General features: G+C 41.4%; 1 protein-coding gene across 1 annotated transcript in view; it reads right to left on the bottom strand.

Annotated features, from left to right (window-relative positions):
* The window catches only part of LOC109908773 (acyl-CoA dehydrogenase family member 11), a 57,264-nt gene that overhangs the window by 25,180 nt on the left and 15,638 nt on the right, over nucleotides 1–16,446 (bottom strand). The window lies entirely within an intron of this gene.

Genomic DNA, 16,446 nt, shown 5'->3' on the forward strand with positions numbered 1-16,446 from the left:
CACAGGCAGGAAGACCGTACACAAACAGCAGGCTTCTTCTTTAAGGGTTCAGTCTCCAAAGGCACCCAAAAGTAGTGCACTATATAGGGGAAAGGGTGCCATTTGGGACACATTACCCATGAAGAGGATTCCAGCATTTAAATGACCCTGCCTGTCCTCTCATGTTTCCCCCCATTTAAATAATCTGGGCTTAGAAGTGCAATAGAAGTTGTTGTTGAGTGCAATGCATCGAACAGGGGTGAACCATTTCAGTATGGCCATTTATCCTCTTCCTTAAAACTCCTCTTCAAAGAGGACTTTTATATTAAACCCTTTGAAATCGATAAGGCACATCATATCACATTTAACTCCAGTGGGCTCAAAACTCCTTTGACAAAATGGTGGATTTAATGTATTATTATTATTATTATTATTTTTTTTTTAAGGCAAATGTATCCCATGAATAACAAAGTCGGCCCCCCAAAGCATAGTCAGATGCATTGTATGGTGTGGAGAGTTAAACAGTGTCTTATTGAACACCACCACAGGAATGATTCAGAGGATCTTCTAAAAGCGGACAAACTCCTCAGAACCCGGAGCCACCAGAGATAGAGCTACAGTAATATCCTCAGTGTTAACCTCCTATTCTCTTACAGGATCTGTTAGTCAGACTGTTCTCTCTGCTACTGCACGGCAAGCGGTACCGGAGCGCCAAGTCTAGGTCCAAACGGTTCCTTAACAGCTTCTACCCCCAAGCCATACAATTAATCAAATGGCTACCCAGACTATTTACACTTTTACTTTAGTTTATTTACTAAATATTTTTCTTAACTACATTTCTTAAACTGGATTGTTGGTTAAGGGCTTGTAAGTAAGCATTTAAATGGTCAAGTCTAACACCTGTGACAAATTAAAACGTGAATTGATATCCTCTCCCCTGTAATGACTGGGTAGGGATATAGGGAATAGGGTGCCGTTTGGGACACGCAGGGGTGTTCATAAGTGAGGTGTGTGGTTGGTTTTAGAGGGATAAACTCAAACAGCAATCTCCTCAACTTTCTCCCAAAACACTGACAATGACTGATTTGGTGCTGTTTTTTTTGTAATAACTTATGCCATGTTAATATCATATCTGAGTGAGAATGACTGCCAAAATCTAATTGGGGGCCCCCTGGAAGTCAGGGCCCATGGCACAGGCCCTGTGTTGGTATTCAGCCATGATGGCTACAAGTTTAGGTAGCTGGCTAGACTACCAATATAAAAATTGTTAGCTGACATGGCTAATTGAGTGACTGCCGGTGACTGTCATAGCAAGAGAAGAACTGCTGATGGGCAAACAAATTTCGAAATTGCACCTGTTGTATTGTACTATTCTTACTCACAATAGTAAGTTGAAACCCAGACGGAGTTCCCCCATCAAAACAAAATATGAATTATTATAATTGTCATTTCATATGCCACAAAGGCCTGGAACCGACCCCGCATGATGGACTTCAAGCTGAACGCTGGCTAGATTTGATTTGATTTTATTAGGATCTCTTTTAGTCCCCATTTGGACTAATCTTCCAAGAGTCCTTAACGTTAAAATACAATTTATAATACAAACACACTTTCACATATAACACACTATTACAAACATACATAATACACTAGTATAATGACCCAATAAATACTCAAAAAAAATATTGATTCTTCATCTACTATAGTCCCACAACATTTCTTTATACTATATTTAAATTGTTTTTAAATCATGTTTAAAACTTTTATATTGAAAAGGTTTCTACTTTGCTCAGGTAATTTATTCCATTTCTTTATTGCTCTAAATCGAAATGTTCTTTTGCCCATTTCTTTTTTCTGTCTGGATAACACAGATGGTGGACAATCTATTCCTAGTATTTACGGAATGTCTGTCTCTTACCAACTGAATACCATTGTGAATAGAACTTGGCCGTTTTAAATGTATATTATAAAATAAGATAAGCATGTTTTTTTAAATTATCTTGTCGATTGATGACTAGATGATTTTTGGCCTGTCTGCAGACTCCCAATGATCACTTCTTACAACAATTCCGAAGGTGCCTGTTCAACCGATAATCGATCCACTCGGAAGTAGTGTAAGCCTCATACTGATAACCAGCTCAGTACGATTTGGTTTGATTGACTAGTTAAAATGTGAGAGGTTCTCCGAAATGAAGATTGAAAAACATTTAAGGGTGTGTCAGGTCAGCAAGAGTGACAGACTACTACACCCTAAACCACATGTGTCAAACACAAGGCACACGGGGCCGAATCCCGCCAATGACGCATTTCTATCCAGCCTGCGCAATGATTTGGGTTGTCAATTCATTTTGGTCCACTTCAATACCGCCAGCCATATGGGTCATTCTACGAAAATGTTGGCTTTCCTGTCCTGGCCTTATTCACCAGGAAACACACTTAAAAGTGTGAGATAATGACAACCCAAAATGTTTTTACATTTAAAAAAATAAAAAATAAAGTGTTTTATTATTTATGTAAGACAGTTATTATTGCAAACAATTTATATATTTATATATTTATATATTGTAGAGCACGGTCAGTACCATGAAATTAGCTTGTCCCTCAGGTCCGGAGTAATGGTTTAATGACATATTTTGAGTTTCAAAATATATATCTTTCTCCCCCTTTAAATGTCATAATACAAAGTAATATAGTTATTTAGTGGACTACTTAAAAAACTAAAATATCAAATAAATATTACAAATCATTTACAAGTAATAGCTGTCCCTCAATTTGATGTCACTGGTGTTAAAATTGATAAAAACCACCAATTCAACATCCTTGCCAAATTCTTCCTGGTTCAAAGGTTTATTGGAGACAGGACTGTTTTGAAAAGCACATGGAGAGTGTGCACTCTCCCTTCATATGTTAACAATTTGATGATTAACTTGGTAATTTAATGCGAGGACATAAGATGTGTCACTGGTGTTATACAGTTTATAGTAAGGGGAAATGAAATTGGATTAAAGTTATTGATAAAATTGCACGATTAAGTGATTTATTTACAATTTAAGAAGTGTGGTTTGAGCAAGTGGCCGCCATCTTAGATATTAGTGTGTAACCCTAACCTGGCATCTAAGGAGCATGAATGAATCCTATGATTGCTGATTAGAGGTAGAAGTGATACTTAACCCGGTGTTCTTCAATGTGGCAGATAGTTTGGTCCTAAAGGGTTACTTCACTTTAATTATTTAACATACTATGAATAGTCAGTGTTTCTACCTATATATATATATATATATATATATATATATATATATATATATATATATATATATATATATATATATATATATATATATATATATAAAAGCTCAAGCACCAAGGAGATAAGATTGCAATTTATGTACACACAAATGCTTAGGTTATTTACAAAAAAAACACTGCAATTTGACATACCAGGTATCAAGTAGAAATGGACATGAAAATGTCAAATAAATTTGGTGCCCATCAATATTAAACTTACAGTATCATATCTCTGTTCATATATATTACGTTAACTAATAGCAAAGAAGTTTTGGAATTGGCCTAATCAAGACCAAATTAAATCTGTGTGACATGATACCCTTTGGATGGATCATTTTAGAATGTCAGTGTACTAGTTAGTACACAGTGCAGGTTTTAAATCATGACCAGAGGGACCGCCTGAGTGCCAAATTATCCCTGGTAGATTTTAAAACAGCATAATTCTGTGGTTCAATGTTTCACAAACTCATTCTTGTTGAGGGAGCGTGCCCCCCTCGACTCAACAGAGAATTCCGAGGTGACTTAACCTGTCATCAACCATTGTTGTCCTAAGGTGGGTTTTAATCAGTTTTAAAGATGAGAAACTTCTCTCGCAAGAAGCACTGCTGACTGGTATAACAGCAGAAATCTTACAAAGTGACTCGTGTTTGCATCTCAATGTGAAAAAAACTGTTTGCATGTTCTTCACAAAGAGGGCAACAGATGCTACTGAGCCAGATGTCTATGTGTCAGGGGAGAAGCTCCAGGTGGTATCCGATTTTAAGTACCTTGGCATCATACTTGATTCCAACCTCTCTTTTAAAAAGCATGTGAAAAAGGTAATTCAAATAACCAAATTCAACCTAGCTAATTTCCGATTTATACGAAATTGTTTGACTACAGAGGTAGCAAAACTGTACTTCAAATCTATGATACTCCCCCACTTAACATACTGCTTGACTAGTTGGGCCCAAGCTTGCTGTACAACATTAAAACCTATTCAGTCTGTCTACAAACAGGCTCTCAAAGTGCTTGATAGGAAGCCCAATAGCCATCATCATTGTCACATCCTTAGAAAGCATGAGCTCTTGAGTTGGGAAAATCTTGTGCAATACACCGACGCATGTCTTGTATTCAAGATCCTCAATGGCCTGGCTCCCCCTCCACTCAATATTTTTGTTAAGGGACTGCGGTTGAAAATTAGCCGGCTGGCTAAAACCGGCACTTTTACCGGCACTTTTACTGAAATGTTGATTAATGTGCACTGTCCCTGTAAAAATAAAAATAGCTCATGGAAGACCTCTTTTTAAGGTTCTAGAAACACAACAAAGTCAAGGAGCGTTGACAGTCTGTCCCTTACACTTCTCTCTCTCCTATCAAGAAGCCTCATGTTTGAGGTCCTCCAAATCTGACTCAAAGGCCTGAGCAAAGGCAAACAGAAGCTCCTCATTCAAGAATGTTGTACTCTTCGGGTTGAGAGACTGGACCCCTTGCATTATCTCACAATTCTTCTTTGAAAAACACCTCTGCAGCTCAGCTGTGAGACTGTCAAGAGCTTGTTCTTCCGATGGCATTGAAGAGTACACCACATCAGTCACTGGCTTTATCAATAAGTGCATTGAGGACGTCGTCCCCACAGTGACTGTACGTACAGTGGGGCAAAAAAGTATTTAGTCACCAATTGTGCAAGTTCTCCCACTTAAAAAGATGAGAGAAGCCTGTAATTTTCATCATAGGTACACTTCAACTATGACAGACAAAATGAGAAAAAAATCCAGAAAATCACATTCACAGGATTTTTAATGAATTTATTTGCAAATTATGGTGGAAAATAAGTATTTGGTCAATAACAAAAGTTTCTCAATACTTTGTTATATACCCTTTATTGGCAATGACAGAGGTCAAACGTTTTCTATAAGTCTTCACAAGGTTTTCACACACTGTTAATGGTATTTTGGCCCATTCCTCCATGCAGATCTCCTCTAGAGCAGTGATGTTTTGGGGCTGTTGCTGGGCAACACGGACTTTCAACTCCCTCCAAAGATTTTCTATGGGGTTTAGATCTGGAGACTGGCTAGGCCACTCCAGGACCTTGAAATGCTTGTGTTTGGGATCATTGTCATGCTGAAAGACCCAGCCACGTTTCATCTTCAATGCCCTTGCTGATGGAAGGAGGTTTTCACTCAAAATCTCACGATACATGTCCCCTTTACACGGATCAGTCGTCCTGGTCCCTTTGCAGAAAAACAGCCCCAAAGTATGTTTCCACTCCCATGCTTCACAGTAGGTATGGTGTTCTTTGGATGTAACTCAGCATTCTTTGTCCTCCAAACACGACAAGTTGAGTTTTTACCAAAAAGTGATATTTTGGTTTCATCTGACCATATGACATTCTCCCAATCTTCTTCTGGATCATCCAAATGCTCTCTATCAAACTTCAGACGTGCCTGGACATGTACTTGCTTAAGCAGGGGGACACGTCTGGCACTGCAGGATTTGAGTCCCTGGCGGCGTAGTGTGTTACTGATGGTAGGCTTTGTTACTTTGGTCCCAGCTCTCTGCAGGTCATTCACTAGGTCCCCATGTGTGGTTCTGGGATTTTTGCTCAGCGTTCTTGTGATCATTTTGACCCCACGGGGTGAGATCTTGTGTGGAGCCCCAGATCAAGGGAGATTATCAGTGGTCTTATATGTCTTCCATTTCCTAATAATTGCTCCCACAGTTGATTTCTTCAAACCAAGCTGCTTACCTATTGCAGATTCAGTCTTCCCAGCCTAGTGCAGGTCTACAATTTTGTTTCTGGTGTCCTTTGACAGCTATTTGGTCTTGGCCATAGTGGAGTTTGGAGTGTGACTGTTTGAGGTTGTGGACAGGTGTCTTTTATACTGATAACAAGTTCAAACAGGTGCCATTAATGCAGGTACCGAGTGGAGGACAGAGGAGCCTCTTAAAGAAGAACTTACAGGTCTGTGAGAGCCAGAAATCTTGCTTGTTTGGAGGTGACCAAATACTTATTACAGGCCTCTCATATTTTTAAGTGGGAGAACTTGCACTGACTAAATACTTTTTTGCCCCACTGTACATACCCCAACCAGAAGCCATGGATTACAGGCAACATTCGCACTGAGCTAAAGGCTAGAGCTGCTGCTTTCAAGGTGAGGAACTCTAACCTCGAAGCTTACAAGAAATCCTGCAATGCCCTGCGATGAACCATCAAACAGGCAAAGCGTCAATACAGGGCTAAGATTGAATCATACTACACCGACTCTGACGCTCGTCTTATGTGGCAGGGCTTACAGACTACAAAAGGGAAATACAGCTGCGAGCTGCCCAGTGACATGACAAGCTAAATCACTTCTATGCTCACTTCGAGGAAAGCAACACTGAGGAATACATGAGAACATCAGCTGTTCCAGACAACTGTGATCACGCTCTCTGTAGCCGACGTGAGTAAGACCTTTAAACAGGTCAACATACACAAGGCTGCGGGGCCAGACGGATTACCAGGACGTGTGCTCCGTGCATGTGCTGACCAACTGGCAGGTGTCTTCACTGACATTTTCAACATGTCCCTGATTGAGTCCGTAATACCAACATGTTTCAAGCAGACCACCGTAGTCCCTGTGCCCAAGAACACAAAGGCAACATTCCTAAATGACTACAGACCCGTAGCACTCATGTCCGTAGCCATGAAGTGCTTTGAAAGGTTGGTAATGGCTCACATAAACACCATTATCCCAGAAGCCCTAGACACACTCCAATTAGCAACATTTCTGCCACACTGATCCTCAACACTGGAGCTCCACAAGGGTGCATGCGCAGTCCCCTCCTGTACTCCCTGTTCACCCACGACTGCATGGGCAGGCACGACTCCAACACCATCATTAAGTTGCAGACAACAGTGGAAGGCCTGATCACCGACAACGACGAGACAGCCTATAGGGAGGAGGTCAGAGACCTGGCCGGGTGGTGCTAGAATAACAACCTATCCCTCAACGTAACCAAGACTAAGGAGATGATTGTGGACTACAGGAAAAGGAGGACCGAGCATGCCCCCATTCTCATCAACGGGGCTGCAGTGGAGCAGGTTGAGAGCTTCAAGTTCCTTGGTGTCCATATTCCCCCTTAGGAGACTGGGTCCTCAGATCCTCAACTTTCTACAGCTGCAATATCGAGAGCATCCTGACTGGTTGCATCACTGCCTGGTATGGCAACTGCTCGGCCTCCGACCGCAAGGCACTACAGAGGGTAGTGTGTACGGCCCAGTACATCACTGGGGCTAAGCTGCCTGCCATCCAGGACACCTCTGGCGATGTCAGAGGAAGGCCCTAAACATTGTCAAAGACCCCAGCCACCCCAGTCATAGACTGTTCTCTCCACTATCGCATGGCAAGCGGTACCGGAGTGCCAAGTCTAGGACAAAAAGGCTTCTCAACAGTTTTTACCCCCAAACCATAAAACTCCTGAACAGGTAATCAAATGGCTACCTGGACTATTTGCATTGTGTTCCCCCCCTAACCCCTCTTTCTTACGCTGCTGCTACTACTCTCTGTTTTATCATATATGCATAGTCACTTTAACTATACATTCATGTACATACTACCTCAAATTAGGCCGACCAACCATTGCTCCCACACATTGGCCGACCGCGCTATCTGTATTGTGTCCCGCCACCCACCACCCCCTCTTTTACACTACTGCTTATCTCTGTTCATCATATATGCGTAGTCACTTTAACCAGATCTACCTGTACATACTACCTCAATCAGCCTGACTAACCGGTGTCTGTATGTAGCCTTGCTACTTTTATAGCCTCGCTACTGTATATAGCCTGTCTTTTTACTGTTGTTTTATTTCTTTACTTATCTATTGTTCACCTAACACCTTTTTTTGCACTATTGGTTAGAGCCTGTAATGCATTTCACTGTAAGGTCTACACCTGTTGTATTCGGCGCACATGACAAATACTTTGATTTGATTTTACAGACAACAAATCTGTTGTTTTAAGAAAGACACATTTTAGAAAAAAAATCAACCCTCTTATTAAATCTGAGATTATTTGTAAATAAAAAGATTAATAATAAATTGATCAAATTTGTTTGAAATAATCTTATGTTTGTTATTGCGACACTGATATTACTGTCCTGTTCTGGCATCAGAGTTGCCCAATTTAATTGTATATGGTTTTTGTATCTACCTAACTGTAGCTACACTCATTAGTAAACATTAAGGATATGATCATTCAATTTGATGAATCAACCTCAATTATTTCTAATGTTACAAAAAAACATAAATGGAAAAATGTAGTATAAAATATAGTATAAATGGAAAAATGTCAGACAATAAAACTTTACACATGCATGTTTAATGTAAATTATTACTAATCCAAACAATTTCTTAGTATTATCATTAACCCTTTGTCTTTAATTATAATCTCAGCAACAAAAAAAAGAAACGTCCCTTTTTCAGGACCGTATCTTTCAAAGACAATTCGTAAAAATCCAAATAACTTCACAGATCTTCATTGTAAAGGGTTTAAACAATATTTCCCAAGCTTGTTCAACAAACCGTTAACAATACATGAACATGCACCTGTGGAACGGTCGTTAAGACACTGACAGCTTACAGATGGTAGGCAATTAAGGTCACAGTTATGAAAACTTAGGACACTAAAGAGGCCTTTCTACTGTCTCTGAAAAACATTAAAATATTTCCAGGGTCCCTGCTCATCTGCGTGAACGAGCCTTATTCATGCTGCAAGGAGGCATGAGGATTGCAGATGTGGCCAGGGCAATAAATTGCAATGTCCGTACTGTGAGACGCCTAAGACAGCGCAACTGGTAGACAGGACAGACAGCTGATAGTCCTCGCAGTGACAGACCACGTGTAACACCTGCACAGGATCGGTACATCCGAACATCACACCTGCGGGACAGGTAGAAGATGGCAACAACAACTCCACGAGTTACACCAGGAACACACAATCCCTCCATCAGTGCTCAGACAATAGGCTGAGAGAGGCTGGACTGAGGGCTTGTAGGCCTGTTATAAGGAAGGTCCTCACCAGACATCACTGGCAACAACTTCACCTATGGGCACAAACCCACCGTCGCTGGACCAGACAGGACTGGCAGAAAATGCTCTTTACTGACGAATTGCGGTTTTGTCTCAGAGGTGATGGTCGGATTTATACATACATATACTGTATCTATACATATCTATACTGTATCTACCTATTAATATTTACACTGTACATTATTCACTAAGATCAACCTCTCCTTTTCAGACCAACCTGTCTTTCTTCATCCATCACTTTATCCTTCGTTATTCTACACTCTCGTTATCGGCTGGCATTGCTTTCTACTTTGCTCCCTACTGTCACGTCTCTACTCTATCCATCTCATGAAAAGGCCTACAAGTACAATACAAGCCAGGATAACAAGCAAAACCAATCAGGCTCTTCAGTGGCATTAAAGTATCCTTTTCTAAGCTGAGCTAAATTGTCATTTCCCAAGAGGTTTAACCAAAGAGCTTAACCAATTCCACATCCTCTGATAGTGAGCCAGAGGAAAACGACCAAACAGCCATTCTACTGTACACCACATAGTCATCATTCATAATATCCCATCATAGGACCCATGTTTCAATGAACAGAGAGTCAGCCTAGGTATGAGCAGATATCAACTAGTCTTGCAGGAGTCGAGGAGTCCAGATGGTTGACATCTGGGTCTGCTTGTAATGCCGGGGTCACTATGGCCTCCAGATAAGAGGCTCACCATGGGTCTGGGAGTCATTGGAGTAAATTACCACACTCCTGGAAGTGTGTTACAGCTAAAACTACATCACCACACACACACACACAGTAAAGGGCTGTAGTCGTCACGGTCACACAGCTCTGAAATGTACCCCAAAGCGACTCATTTTAAAGAGAAGGAAAAAGGAGATCAAGGGCAGAATAGAAGAAGAAAAAAATGTGCAGCAAAATAAATAAAAAATATATACAGTATATGAGTCCAGATTCCTCCGTAAAGAGAGGGTAGATTTACATGAGTCCAGGGTCAAATCAGGTCATTTCTAGTGGCACTGTTGCAGTCATGATAGACAAGAGAGAAGACAAACCACAACTATCCCATTTGGGAACAGTGTCGATTACTCAAATCAAACGCAGCATGGAAACGAGCTGTTTTTCTCGTTAAAGTGGGAGAAAACGTAAATGCTGGAGTTATCTATATATAAGTTGTAGGGCTATATCTGGACATTATTATGATAGGAATAGAATTTTGAATCCTATAAGAAGAAGTAGTGACAAACTCTAGACACTGAATGTACAAAACATTAGGAACACCTTCCTAATTGAGTTGCACACCCATTTGACCTTAGAACAACCTCAATTTGTCAGGGCATGGATTCTACAGTGTCATTGCGTTCCACAGGGATGCTGGTTCTATGTTGACTCCAATGCTTCCCACAGTTGTGTGGATGTCCTTTGTGTGGTGGTAGGCCATCATTGTAAATAAGAATTTGTTCTTAACTGACCTGTTTAGTTACATAAAGGTTAAATTAAAAACATTTAAATGCTAAAATACTCATTTTAAAAGGACCTTAAATATTTTGTCTTGTCAATTGATCCTCTGAATGTCACACATACACAATCCATGTCTCAATTGTCTCAAGGCTTAAAAATCATTTTTGGATTTGTCTCCTCCTTCTTCTACACTGATTTGAAAAACACTCACTCCCTGTACTTACTTCCCAACTCCCAGCGCAGTTGTTACACAGGAGAGCGAGCTTCCTGGTGAGACTAAAGCGAAGGGGAAACCAGCCACTACTTCCCGCCATTCTATTGGCCAAAAGGAAAGTCACTTGATAATAAGATGGATGACCTCATATCCTGGATTTGCTATCAACAGGGCTCTCATAAGTTCAAAATTCCTCATTTTTCTGAAACATGGCTTTCGGACAAGATACTCAACATGGCTATCCAACTCGATTGATTCTCCATTCACCGAGTGGACAGGACATTGGATTCAGGGAAATCCAGGTGGGGAGGGGTGTATGTATATATATCTTCATCAACAGCAATGGTGTGCAGACGCTAGCGCAGTGGAAGTCTCAACCTATTGTTCACCTGTCTTGGAATATCTGATGATCAAATGCTGACCCTTCTACCACCCAAGGAAGTTGTCATCTGTTATTCTGACTGCTGTATATATTCCGCCTCAGGACAACAACAAACTGTACAAGACTATAAACAAGCGGGAGAACATGTACCCGGAGGCTGCTTTTCTTGTTGCCGGTGATTTTAAATCCGAGCCACTAAGACACGTAATGCCCAACTTCTGTCAATACATCTCTTTCGCCACTAGGGATGATAAAGACCACTGTTACTCAACCCACAAGCAAGCATACAAAGCCCCCCCCCCCCCCCCCCCCTTCAGCAAATCAGATCATGACTCTATACTCCTGCTTCCTGTTTAGAAACAAAATCTCAAACAGGAAGTACCAGTGGCACGTCCCGTTAAAAGAAATGTCTACCGAGGCGGACGCTTAGCCGCAGGACTGCTTTGCTAGCGCTGACTGGAATATGTTCCGGGACTCCGCTGATAGCGTCGACGAGATTACCACCACCGTCACCGGCTTCATCAGGAAATGCATCGCTCTCAGAGCTACCGCTCACAGGGCTGTCGCAGGCAACCCGTGGCTACGGCTGAGGACATGAACAAGTCCCGCTATGATGTCAGCAGGGGCATCAAAAGGACAATAGTGGAACAAGGTGGAATCCCATGTGGCAGGGCCTACAGTACATTGCAGAGTACAAAGGAAGACATGAAGACAATGATGCCTCTTTACAAAACAAACTCAATGCCTTTTATGCACACTGCGGGGAAAAAAACTGAGGTTGTTAAACGGGTCAACACTCCTAAGGCCACAGGGCCAGATGGTATTCCTGGGGTTTGTCTTCATAGCATGTAATAGTGATTGAAAATGATCTACCCATTTCCAAGCTCCCTTTGCCTTGCGAAAATACTAGAATCATTGGTCAACAAATAGCTGTTATTTTCAATCTGTATATGTTATTCGTAATGTTAATCTGGATTCAGACCTAAACACCACTACGGCTACCATGCTAGTTGTATATTAAATTACAAATACCTTAGATCAGTGGTTGCCAAACTTTTTATAGTCCCGTACCCCTTCAAACATTCAACCTCCAGCTGCCTACCCCCTCTAGCACCAGGGTCAGCACACTCCGCACACTCTTCACTGACCATGAAAATGGTCAGTGAAGAACTTTAAGCTCATCTCTCAATTTAAAAAAATACACGAGAGTTCAGGGGCCTCGCTTTAACAAAGTTAACCATTTTCACTGTAGTGTCCAAAACGTCTTTCAAGCTGTCAGGCATGCCCTTGGCAGCAAGAGCCTCTTGGTGGATGCTGCAGTGTACCCAAGTGGCGTCGGGAGCAACTGCTTGCACGCACATTACCACTCCACTATGTCTCCCTGTCATGGCTTTTGTGCCATCAGTACAGATACCAGCATGAGCAGCAGCTACTTTTGTCTACATACAGACCATTAGTGGAATTCCCGCGAGAGAGTAACGGTTTGTGATTGGATGTTAATTATTTGAGTATACCTGTATATGACATTGTGTTGTTATTTCACTGAACACTAGATGGCTAAATGTTATTTTTGGCAGTGAAACGAAGCTACTCAGGCGAGGGAGAAAAAAAAACTCACCCAAATGTATAGCCCCGTTGGAAAATAGAAATGGACTGTCTGAAAATGTGAAGATCATATTTGTAGACTGATGGTTTCATAATTATCTCAATGACGGAACTCAGGCCATCAAGGTAGATGGGTTCAAATCTGAGTTCCTTGAAATACAAAAAGTGGTGCCCCAAGATACGATACTCAGCCCACTACTGTTTACAATTGATATAAATAACAATGTTAACAATGTAATGTTATTAGATCTAAAGTTAGTGTTAAGTGCAAACAAAACAAAAACGCATGCTTTTTTTCCAGGTCCCATTACCCAGATTTACATTACATTTATAATGACTACTTACAACGGGTACACAAATGGAGTTCCTTCCTTCCTACAAATATCTTTGTATCTGGCTTGATGACAATCTGTCTTTTAAAAAACATGTCACTGAGCTGGTGAAGAAGTTGAAGTTCAAGGTTGGTATCTTTTACGGAACCAAAGCATGTCTGACTTTTGTTAATAGGAAGGAAATTGTCCAGGCCACTTTTATGTCTATTATAGATTATCTATATGCATGCTACATCATCTACACTTAAACCACTAGATACTGTTTTCCCATTGTGTCCTTAGGTTGATTACTGGTGATGGTTACAGAACTCACCATTGTGTTTTGTATCAAAAAAGTGGGTTGGGCCTCTTTGTTTTTGTTTTTTTTGTATGTAAGGAGAGAGCAGCATTTTATTGTGTTTATCTACAAAGCACTCATGCAGAAACTTTCTATGTATCTATCATCATTAATTCAATTTAGACTGACAAATGACCAAAGCCGGTCTCAGGCTTGGAGAACACTGGAGGCCCCTTCAGTCTCCACAGTTGAGTAAAGTTGATTTGAGTTTTTTTTGTGCCCTTCATGTGGCACAACTTCCAGTTCTGGCCCCCCTTGGTCAGTTCAGAGTTATGATCAGAGACCTCTATGTTGATAAATATGTCCGTTTTTCTTCATATGTTGTGTAAATTGTATGCGTTTGATGTATTTATGCAGGGCTCATCTGTTAAAGAGACCCTTGTCTCAGTATGACTTCAAAACGAAGGTCATTTTTTCAAAATAAATGTGCAGACCAGCTGGCAGGCGTCTTCACAGACACGTTCAACCTCTCATTGTCCCAGTCTGTAATCCCCCACATGTTTCAAGCTGACTACCATCATTCCTGTTCCCAAAAACTCTTTGGCATCCTACCACAATGACTACCGCTTTGTAGCACTCACATCTGTAATTATGAAGTGCTTTGAAAGGTTGTTCATGGCACACATGAACTCCATCCTCCCAGACACCCTGGACCCACTCCAATTTGCATTCTGCCCCAACAGATCTGCCCCAACAGACGACACATTCTCAATTGCACTCCACACTGCCCTCTCCCACCTAGAAAAGAGGAATACCTCATGTGAGGATGTTGTTCATTGACTACAGATCGGCGTTCAACCCCATAGTCCCTTCCAAGCTCGTCACCAAGCTTGGGACCCTGGGACTGAACACCTCCCTCTGCAACTGAATCCTGGACTTCTCGACCCCCGGGTGGTAAGAGTAGGCAACAACACTTCCGCCACCCTGACCCTCAACATGGGGGCCCCCAGGGGTGTGTACTTAGCCCCCTCCTGTACTCCCTGTTCACCCACACGCGACTCCAACTCCATCAAGTTTGCTGACGACATGACGGTGGTAAGTCCTGATCACCAACGGCGATGAGACAGCCTATAGAGAAGAGGTCAGAGAGCTGGCAGTAAGACCAAGGAGCTGATCATGGACTACTGGAAACAGGGGCGGGTGCACACACCCATCCACATCGACTGGGTCAAGAGCTTCAAGATCATCAGTGTCCACATCACTGAGGACTTAATATCATCACTGAGGACTCAACACCAGCTCCGTTGTGAAAAAGGCACAGCAGTGCCTCTTCTCCCTCAGGAGAAGAGGCCCCTCAGATTCTTAAGAACTTTTCCAGCTGCACCATGGATAGTATCCTGACTGATTGTATCACGTGCCAACTGTCACTTCTACACATGATACGACTCACAAGAATCAGGTGTCACTTCTACACATGACACGACTCAAGTATCAGACGTCACTTCACACTTGGTTTAGTTGGTGAAATACATTTGCTCTGCTGTCATTACTGTATAACACCAAGAAATAAACAGCTGTAAAAAAATATTTGAATATCTACCAAATGCAAGGCCATCTCTAAGCTACATGTTGTGTAAAGTATACACATGTATATTATAGTAGAGAAATTACCGTCTCGGTTAGTGATTGGCATCTCTCTATATCATCAATGACTAAATGCATAATGTTCCTCCTTCGATTGAACCCGAATGCTGGAAAACCAGGAAAACCACTAGTTTCCAGGATATTCATTCAGACCACTACTCTGTTTGTTTGTGGGTTTAGGAACCACCTACATGTACAGCCAATTAGACGTTGTCAAACTTGATAGAAAACGTCACTGGCATTAGAGACAGTCGTCTCCGCAAAAAGTGAAACATGAATGAGGTTTAGAGGGAAAACAATGCGGGCACAGAATGCATTCCTATCCCAAATATGTTATCCAATGCCAGAGAACATTGTGTGTTCAATACAGTGTCAACACCGCCATACCAAGTGTTATCAGATGAATCACAGGTAAATGGGCAACATAATTATATATGCCTTTTAGAAGACTTTTATCCAAAGCAACGTACAGGAGGGCGCGCATACATTTTCATATGGGTGGTCCCAAACGGGAATTGAACCCACGATCCAGTCATTGCTCTACTAACGGAACCAGACAGGACCATACATTCTCAACTTCTCTCAGATTGAATTACTACAAGACAGTCTTTTAAAAATATTTTTTTACTCTTTTTAGAATTTTACCCCTTTTTTCTCCCCAATTTCGTGGTCTCCAATTGTTTTTTTTAGTAGCTACTATCTTGTCTCATCGCTACAACTCCCGTACTTAACCACTGCGCCACCCGGGAGGCCCCTTACAAGACAGTCTTGAAAGGGTTAAGGATATGTTCCGTGCCGATACTGAAAACAACAGGCCAGTGTTCCAAAAGAATGTTTAAATGAAGAGGGCCTCAAACCACAGTTTGTGAGTGGGGGAACATCTGGAATATGTCCTACAGCGGACAGTGATTGAGGGGGTCAGTTAGCAACATCTACAGGCATACAGTGACTTCGGAAAGTATTCAGACCCCTTGACATTTTCCACATTTTGTTACATTACAGCCTTATTCTAAAATAGATAAAAATGTTTTTTCCCCCCCTCAATCTACACACAATGCCCCATATTGACAAAGCAAAAACAGGATTTTAGATTTGTTTTTGTAATTCATTAAATAAAATAACGGAAATATAGTATTTACATAAGTATTCAGTACTTCACTCAGTACTTGGTTGAAGCTCCTTTGGCAGTGATTATAGCCTTGAGTCTTCTTGGGTATGACGCTA

This window comes from Oncorhynchus kisutch, linkage group LG18 (genome assembly GCF_002021735.2).
Source record: "Oncorhynchus kisutch isolate 150728-3 linkage group LG18, Okis_V2, whole genome shotgun sequence".
NCBI lineage: Eukaryota > Metazoa > Chordata > Actinopteri > Salmoniformes > Salmonidae > Oncorhynchus > Oncorhynchus kisutch.